The 9,130-nt window shown below is 47.0% G+C and overlaps 1 long non-coding RNA gene across 1 annotated transcript; it reads right to left on the bottom strand.

Moving 5' to 3' along the window:
- Nucleotides 1-213: 213 nt before the first annotated feature.
- LOC103674315 lies at nucleotides 214-6,695 on the bottom strand. Its single transcript, XR_005836920.1, has 3 exons — nucleotides 6,637-6,695; nucleotides 1,434-1,605; nucleotides 214-626 (listed from the first exon to the last, which is right to left on the bottom strand). It is a non-coding gene; the product is annotated as an uncharacterized LOC103674315 (long non-coding RNA).
- Nucleotides 6,696-9,130: the final 2,435 nt, after the last annotated feature.

Below are 9,130 nucleotides of genomic sequence, written 5' to 3'. Positions count from 1 at the left end.
TGTACCAGTGATTTGTTAAGTAAGTGCTCCTACGAGAAGCTGGATGTGGGTGTGGAAGACAGGCAGGAGAAAAGGGCAGACAAGAGCTAGACTTCAGCCTTGGCCTGATCCCACCCAGAGCTGAGGAATGTAAGTTACAAAGAGAGGGCAAGCAGGAGCCAGAAGGTGTTATCTCTACCATCACCGGTTCAGCAGTTAGAGTTAGAAGGATAAAGAAGTTGACTGTTTGAAATCCTCACCTTTCAGACGTAGGTTCTTTATTCATATTCCAGGATCATCCATTTTCAGGGATTGATCTTTGGAAAAACCACCACCATAACAACCACAACACAAAGCAAAAACTAAGTTATAAATGAACTGTTTGGCTGCACTGTATGTTACTTTTGCTTATTGTCATCGACAATTTGGACAGAAAGGTTACTCATATGTGTAAAAATGCATAAAAATTCTAAATGAAAACAAAAAAGTACAGGGACTGCTCACCGAAGCTTCTGGTGACCCCCAGGGTGGGCTCAGGGAATATGGGCAAGACACTGATCCAAATGAGACGCTGTGGTTCACACATTAAATCTCGTCCGTCCTCCTGTGAGATAGATACTATTTCTGTATTCCGTATTTCAACAAGTCTACAACGGTATCAATCAAAACACACATCATTATTTTGTTACCACCAAGAAAGAAAAAATGCTACTGCTTAAAAATACAGCGTACCATCAATTGTGAGATACAGCCCAATTCCAGAGATGTAAAATGTGAAAAACCATGCATCTTAGAATCAATAAAATATGGCACATCCCCATTTTGCAGATGAGAACACCAGGCAACAAGAGTTAATGCTTTGTCCAAAGTTACGTAGCTAATAATGAGCAGGGCCACGATTCAACCTGGGCCCATCTAACCCCAAAGCCTGAATCTTCTGAACCCCTGCAGGATAATCTGCTGAGTGTTACTGGACAGCTTGAACACTGGACTGTGAATGGTGCCCCCCAGGATTGGGCAGTGCTTATCCAGCTGTAATTAGTGGTTCTATACTTGTTCCACTGAGCCCAGCTGAGATGGGGGGGTTGGAACCTTCTCAGAAAGCTGGGGATATACCCCGAGCCAAAGTACTAGGGTGGGAACAAGCAAGGAGCACGGGGCTAGACATCAGCCTGACCTTGGCAGGGAATGTACACTGGGAAACTCAGAGAGATATGAGCCAACAGACGAGGTGGCCTTGAATAATAGGCCACCTGCAAAATGTTCTCAACCTCTCCTACTTCCTCCGGGGCCCAGTTTCTGGCATTGCCAGTTACCAAGTGCCTGATGACAAAACGAGCTCTTCAAGACTCACCCTGCTCTAAAATCAAGACCTTGTCCACCACTGCTCCTGCTTCTGAGAGATCTTCCCGAGGTCTAGCAATGATCAGACATCCACCTCACTCACTGCTTACCTGGCTTTGAGGCTGAGTTGTTGATATTCCTGTCATGGTCCATCCTGGTGTATTTCTTCATCTTATTTTTTCCAATGCCACTGGGTGAGTTTTATCAAATGTAAGAAATAGATACTTGTCCAAATGCATGACCTTAGAATCCTTGGTCCCTGGTGAGGTTTTAGGACGTTCCCTGGAAATGATACTCTGTCTTACACATTAGGCATATCCTGGATATCCACAGGATTTGGGAAAGAAGCTGATGGAATTTATTTTTTATCTCTTCCTCCACTCTATCATTCCAAAATATCCACATTAGAGGCTGCCTGGCTCGGCAGGTGTAAGCGGCAGGTATTTTGAGCATTACCCTGCCTGCCTGAACTTCCCACTGTGCAGAGGGTCTGTTCATCTGCAGCCAGGGCCTCGAGGACAGCGTAAGTATGGCTATATCTCTGGGCTCCACCAGAGTGGAGAAGGTCCCAGCAAAGAGGCAGAGCACACTACCATGTAGCCAGCGCTTTCCCGTCACTCCTTTCCTGGGACCTCACGTTCTCCCCAGCCATGCTGCTGAGTGTATCATCCAGAAGAAGCAACAGAAACCCAGTCCACACTGGTTATAATGGTTCATTGCATGTGTCAGCTGGACTGGGCTAGGGGTGCCCAGATAGCTAGTAAAACACTATTTCTGGGTGTGTCTGCAAGGGTGTTTCCAGAAGAGATCAGCATGTGAATTGATGAACTGAGTAAAGCAGAAAGCCCTCCCTAATGTGGTGGGCATCACCCAATCTGTTTAGGGCCTGAATAGAACAAAAAGAGGGAGGAAGGGTGAATACCCCGTCTTTCTGCATGAGCTGAAATATCCATCTTCTGCCTTCCGACATTGGCCCTCCTGGTCCTCAGGCTTTTAGACTCACACTGGGACTTACATCAGCCCCCCCCCCCCAAGTTCTCAGGCCTTTGGATTCAGACTGAATTATACACCAGCTTTCCTGGTTCATGGGACTTCCTGGCTTTCATAACCACACGTACCAGATCCTATAATAAATCTCTTTTTTTTTTTTTTGTTTTAAGATTTTATGTATTTACTTGACAGAGCAAGAAAGCACAAGCAGGGGGAGCAGCAGAGGGAGAGGGAGAGCAGGCTCCCTGCTGTGTAAGGAGCCCAATATGGGGCTAGATCCCAGGACCCTGGGATCACGACCTGAGCCAAAGGCAGACACTTAATCAACTGAACCACCCAGGCTCTTCTTATATTTATCTCTATATATCCTACTGGATCTGCTTCTCTGGAGAATCCTGACTAATACACCAGCTTAAGAGGAAGAAAGACCGATTGGCTCCTGCAATGCACAAATGAAGTTAACAACCCAGCCTCAGGCTGCGGAGGGATAGACCTGAACCACCCAATTCCTGGTACCTGGGACTGGAGGCCACCAGGATGCCCTGAATCCCACCCTGTCTCTGCTTCTCAATATGCTAGATTCCTTCTCTCTTACATCAAGTGCCACCATGGTTGCCAACATTCCTTCTCTTCTCACACAGGAGAGAGGAGCTGACTCACTCCGTTACAGATTAAAGGACTCTGGCCCAATTTGGATCAGAGCCCACCAGGAACCAGGCCTCTCAGCCTCGGCCAAGTGAACAGACTAAATAAAAACATGGGGTTCCTTTTAGATCCACAAGGTTAGACGAGAGAGGAAAGGGAATTCCTGGAAGAATGGGGGTGCAGATTCCAGATGGAAGTGGAAATAATGCAAGCATGGAACCTCAGAATCCTTCTCAACACAGCACTCTATCTAGATCACCACTACCCCGGGTCAGACTTATCACATGAGATAAAACCATTAATCTAAACTTTAGACCCCAGACCAATAGAACACAGGGAGGGATCTTCGAGGTCCATCCTCCTTGGAATCCACCAAAATAACCACAACTTTATAAAGGACCTCGCAGACCAATAGCCAAATGATTTGTGACAAGGATTCCAGGATTTTACCAAGTCCCCAAAGTCTTCCTCCCAGCCCACAGAAATAGCTGGTACCCATCAGATGTCCTCTGTCGATAGCTAGTAATGATCACTTAACACATTAGATGGCTGCCATCCCTCATGATGGCAGCTGGGCCCACCAAGCCGTCTGAATATTTTTATTTTGCTCTGTTCCTAACTACGATTGGCACTGGGGAATTTGAATGGCTGCTCGAGGTGTCAAGACAGTTAAACAAACAAAGCCATCATGTCCGTTTGCTCACACACCCATCCTTGGCTCGGCCCTGGCAGAGCTGGAAGGCACTCTGTTCATTTTTCTTAAGAGGCGGCGTACTTCTCCGAATGTCTTTGTTATTATTATTGATCTCCCCAGGTCTCCCTATGGCCAGAAATAAGGAATCCAATTTGATTACGGGTTGATTTGGCCTGCAAGGCAAGATGTGTCAATACAGCAGCTGAGAATCGTGCAGCCACCAATTTGGTTAGAGTTGATCCAGCACATTCAGAGGGAGAGCAAGACCGCCGGCGCCCTTCAGGTGCCCCTTCCACCTGTCAGCCTCCTCCATCCCTTTCTGCTGACCCCCTAACTCAGATGGGAGTTTATATGTAACAAATGGAAGATACTGGCAAGGCTTACACGTTCCACAGCTCTGTATCTAAGCCTCCAGCCCCTCAACCTCTCTCAGAAGTGTGAAGAGGTGATTCATGCTGGCTTTGGAGTCAAACCAACTTGGGTTCAAGTCCTAGCTCTACAACATACAGTGCGGCCTCGGGCAAGTCATTGCTCTGAGCCTCAGCTCCCTCATCTGTAAAATGAATATATTACATTGACGTCCTTTTGGATTGCAATGGCAGAAAACCCCCCTCGTCTTTTGCCTTTCAAACCTTCACCCTCTCAATTCAGCCTTAGCAAGCCTCTTGTAGGTCCCTCCAAAGTGCCACCCACATCTCTTGCCAAAGGCCTTCCAGCCCAACGTATTCTCATGGCTGAACTCTCTTTTCTTTATTTTTCACCTTCAGGTCTCAGCATAGGAGTCATTTCCTCCGGGAAGCTTTCTCTCGCCCTCCTCCCCTTCCCCCAGCTGTCAAGGGCCCTGGCTCTGGTCCCCACCATCCCTCATGGCTCCACCCAGCAATCATCTGCCTCCCCATTAGCCCGGGACACCCTGTGTCCTGTGTCTCTGCCTCCTCAGTACCAGGCCCAGAGCAGGCACCCAATGGATGAATCAAGCCTGTGACAATGAGTTACTGTCCTGGTTACTATTGCTGTGCAACAAATTACCCCAAAACTTATTGGCACACAACCCTTTCTTGGGCTCACAGATTCTGCGGGTCAGGAATTCAGACAGGGCATGGAGGCCACGGCTTTTCTTCACCCCGTGATGTCTGTGGCCCCTGCCGGCAAGATGGGAGGCTGAGAACTGGAGGGGTCACCAGACACACCTCTGGAGGTTAGGTTAGTTACTGGATGAACCTTTAGCTGAAACCTTCAACTGGACCACTTTCAAGTGGCCTGTCCCCATGGCCTGGGCTTCCTTGCGGCCCAGTGGTCTTGGGGTAATGAGCTGCCATTCAGGATGCCAATGCAAGCACTCTGGGGGACAAGGTGGAAGATGCTGTGTTGCCTCTTAAGGCACAGCCTCAGAGGCCGTCCAGAGTTGTTCCCATTGCCTTCGGGGAAGGTAAGAATACGTCTTAAAACTGTTCCGTTTTCTTCCAGCTTCCACTTAGGATGTAGAAAACTGGAAAGAGTATCACTTCCACTTGTGCCACAAGAAAAACCCAGGTAACTGAGATTTTATGACTTTTCTTGTACCTATCAGAGAGCTGAGATCACACAGGGCAACCAACTGGCCCGAAATCTAAAGAGACACAGGCCTTGGGGCCCCTGGATGGTTAAGCGTCCAACTCCTGGTTTCAGTTGTGGTCATGATCTCAGGGTTGTGAGATCCAGCCCTAGCTGGGGCTCTGTGCTCGGCATGGAGTCTGCTTGAGATTCTTTCTCCTTCACCCTCCGCTCCTCCCCCTTGCTCTTGTTCTCTCTCTCTCTCTCTCAAAGCAATAAATAAATAAAAATCCAAAGGGACACAGGCTTCTCCAAGGAAGATGGGACATGAGCCCTTGTTTACTCAGGGCCGATACCAATAAACTGGTTAGAATTCAAATTTTTCAAAAGCTGCAAGGCTGAGTGTGGGCTGGTATGGGGGTGTGGATCTGCTGAGAGCAGCCGACTAACAGGAGATTTGTACCTCCAACAGGCTCTTTGCAGACTGCATTGGGCGCTGTGAGGGAGACTGGGGATGAGAGAGAAAGCCCACCTTGGGGTGCATGCCTAGCGGAGGGAACAGAGGTCACTGCTGGAAGAAAGGCCACAGACACGGGAAGGGACAGCAAGCCCCATGGCCCTCCGTGCCCATTGCAACTGGGGGAAAAGCACAGAAAAATCCCTATACCAGTGAGAGAGGACTCGATCACTAAGTCCCCCGGTCTCAGAGTGTCTGCCTAAGATGAAAACAGAACCTTAACAACAGAGAGCAGCTCCACACCTTCTACCCCCAGACTAGCAAATACCCAGTAATAGGTAACAGCTGTTTACTGCTGGAGGAGGGCAGAAGCACACAGGACGGTCATAGGCAAACTCTAAAGCTGGGGATGAAACAGGATCGTTGGGGAAAAAGCCCCCCCAGCAACCCAGCTCCCACCCTAAACACAAAGCTGTGCTAGAGGAATTTAAAGAGTGTAATGCACTGAAGGGAATCCTTGGAACAACAAAACCCAAACCCAGCTCAACTCCTGTCCATATTGATCCAACCCCATGCTCAAGACCTGGAAAAGGAAAAGGCATGACCATTACAGGCATAAATACTATTTACTTCAATCTCTACTGTCCTACACAAGACATCCAGCTTGCAACAAAAAATTAGAAGACACACAAGAAGCAAGAGAAAATAACATAGTATCAAGAGACAAATTATAGTGGACTTCTCATCAGAAACTATGCAAAGCAGGGGCCTGCATCTGGCTGGGGTCATGACGTCAGGGTCGTGAGATCAAGCCCAGTACGGAGCCCCACGTGGGCCCCATGTCAGGCCCGGTGCTCAGCACAGAGCCCTCTTGAGATTCTCTCCATCCCTCTCCCTCTGCCCCTTCCTTGCTCACATGCTCATCCACTAGCTCTCTCTCTCTAAATAAAATCTTAAAAAAAAAAAAAAAAAGACTATGCAAAGCAGAAGATACCTTTAAAGTGCTGAAAGAGGTGGCACCTGGGTGGCTCAGTCTGTTAAGCATCTGACTCTTGGTTTCGGCTCAGGTCATGATTCAGGATCCTGGGATCAAGCCCTGCATGGGGCTCCGCACTCAGGGCAGACTCTGCTTGTCCTCTCCCTCTTCCTCCACCTGCTCTCTTGCACGTGCTCTCTCTCCGTCTCCTAAATAAATAAAATCTTTAAAAAAATAAATAAATAAAGTGCTGAAAGAGGTTTCCACCTTTAAAGTTTGGAATGGAGTGACATCTTTAAAGTGCCAAAAGCAAACAAACAAACCCACAAAAAATCCCTGTCAATCCAAAGTTCTATGCCCAGAGGAAATCTCTTTCAAAAGTAAGAAATAAAGATAAGACCTCTTCAGTTAACCAACATCAGAGAATTAATTACCAGCAGACCTTCACGATAAGATGTGTTAAAGGAAGTTCTTCAGGAAGAAGAAATATGATACCAGAAAGAAACTTGTGTCTATGCAAAGAAATGAGAAGTGCTGGAAATGGCATAAATGAGGGCAAATATAAAATTGATTGTTTTAAGTACAGCATGGGGAATATAGTCAATAAGACTGTACTAAGTTTGAATGGTGACAGATGGTAACTACACTTGCTGCGACGAGCATTTTGTAATAGACGTAATTTGTTGAATCACCATATTGTACAGCTGAAACGAATATGTCAACTGTACTTCAATTAAAAATAGAAATAAGACAATAAATAAAATTTGTTTCAAATTTGTAATTACTCAAAGATATTTGACTGTCTAAAGCAAAACAGTAGAAATACATTGTGTGTTTGTAGTACTTGTAAAAATAAAATGCATGATAGAATACCACAAAGGATGGCAGGAAAGAGTTCAAAGCACATTGCTCTCAGGCCCTGACACATGTAAATAAGTATAATATTAATAGAGGGTAGACTGACAAATTAAAGATGCATAAGGTAAGCCCCCAAACAGCCACTAAAGCCACCGCGGTTACCCTACCAGCAGGTATTTATTCCATATCTACCACGTGCTGGATTCCAGGCCAGTGCTGTGGGTATAGGACACTCATGGAGCTCACAGGTGGACAATGGGTCTGTGGTGACAAGCACCTGGCACAGAAATAGCACAGAGGAGATGTCAAGGAATGTGGATTTCTCAGAAGTTTGTCCCACATTCTTAGCTCTTCATCTGGTTTGGGGTCTTCAGGTTATTGAGGATGGACAGAAGGACAGATGTCACAGGTTGTTAAATGTGACTTTTCCCTGTTGCTTCAGAATTAGCAATGGGACCCAGGACAGAAGACAAATAGGTACCAAACTCCTTTCTCAAGATAGTCACCAAGATAGAGAAGGGGACACCTTGGGACCTACTAAGGGGCAGCCAGACGGGCTCTTTTGCTCCCCAAGTGTCCTTCTCTGAATATACAGGTAATGAGGAAGTGCTCTTTGGAGTTGGGTGTTCTGTCTAAGGAGGAGGGGGCAGATGGTATTACGGCCTTCCCTCCCCTGGAGAGGGAGGGGACGCCCATTCCCCCAGGTCAAGCCAAATGAAGGGGACTCCAAGAGAAATCTCAGAAGTTGGGGGGTGTCATTTAGAAGGAGAGACCAGCACCTCATTCTTATTAGATGTCTGCTTAGGCTCACCCATTCCTGGTGACTCTCTTAGTGGGGAAGGACTGGGGAGGGGTGACCAAGCAGAGAGAGGAGACACGTGGAGAAACCTGCACCCCAGCATCTGAGCAACAAGGTTGTGGGAGGTTTCTGGCCCTAGAGGATGTACCTAGAAGATGCTTACATTTACATAAAGAAACTCTGTAAGGAGACACAAGGAACTAAGAAATCTGGTGGGTGATGAGACGTGGACAGTTGAGAGAAATGTGGAAGTGAGACTTTTTCAGTGTGACTAGTTTGATTTTTGAGACCAGTGATCATGTGACTCTGGAGTGTTTTTCCCAGCACCACCTAGCAATTCTCCAATCTTAGTGGACACTGACTGGGTGTCTGACAATTTAGCTCAACTCCGTCACCACCTGCCTGGAGATAGCATCAAATCCCACGGGTTAAGGGCTCAGTCCCACAAGACTGCCCCCACTTTAGCTATAATAGGAAGTTCTCACAACTCCCTCCCTGGGTTCAATGAATTTGCCAGAGCAGCTCAGAGAAACATTTGCTCACATTTACCAGTTTATTGTGAAGGATATTATGAAGGATAGAGATGAAGAACCAGGTGAAGAAATACAAGGAGCGAGGTCCAGAAGGGTCCTGAGTGCAGAGCTTCTGTCCCCACAGAAGTGGGATGTGTCCCCTTTCTGATGGATACAGTCACCAGCTTGGAAGTTCATCAAATCAAGTGGTTCAAGAATTTTCATAGAGCTTAACTTCCAGCCCCAATCCCTTCCCAGAGGTCGATGGGTGGAGCTGAAATTTCTAACCCTCTAATCACTTGGTCTTTCTGGTGACCAGCTCCATCCTGCAGAACTTTCTAAA

Source organism: Ursus maritimus, unplaced genomic scaffold (assembly GCF_017311325.1).
Source record: "Ursus maritimus isolate PB19 unplaced genomic scaffold, ASM1731132v1 scaffold_22, whole genome shotgun sequence".
Taxonomy (NCBI): domain Eukaryota; kingdom Metazoa; phylum Chordata; class Mammalia; order Carnivora; family Ursidae; genus Ursus; species Ursus maritimus.
Note: the sequence above shows the minus strand (reverse complement) of the source record. Positions and strands in the feature narration are given on the sequence as shown.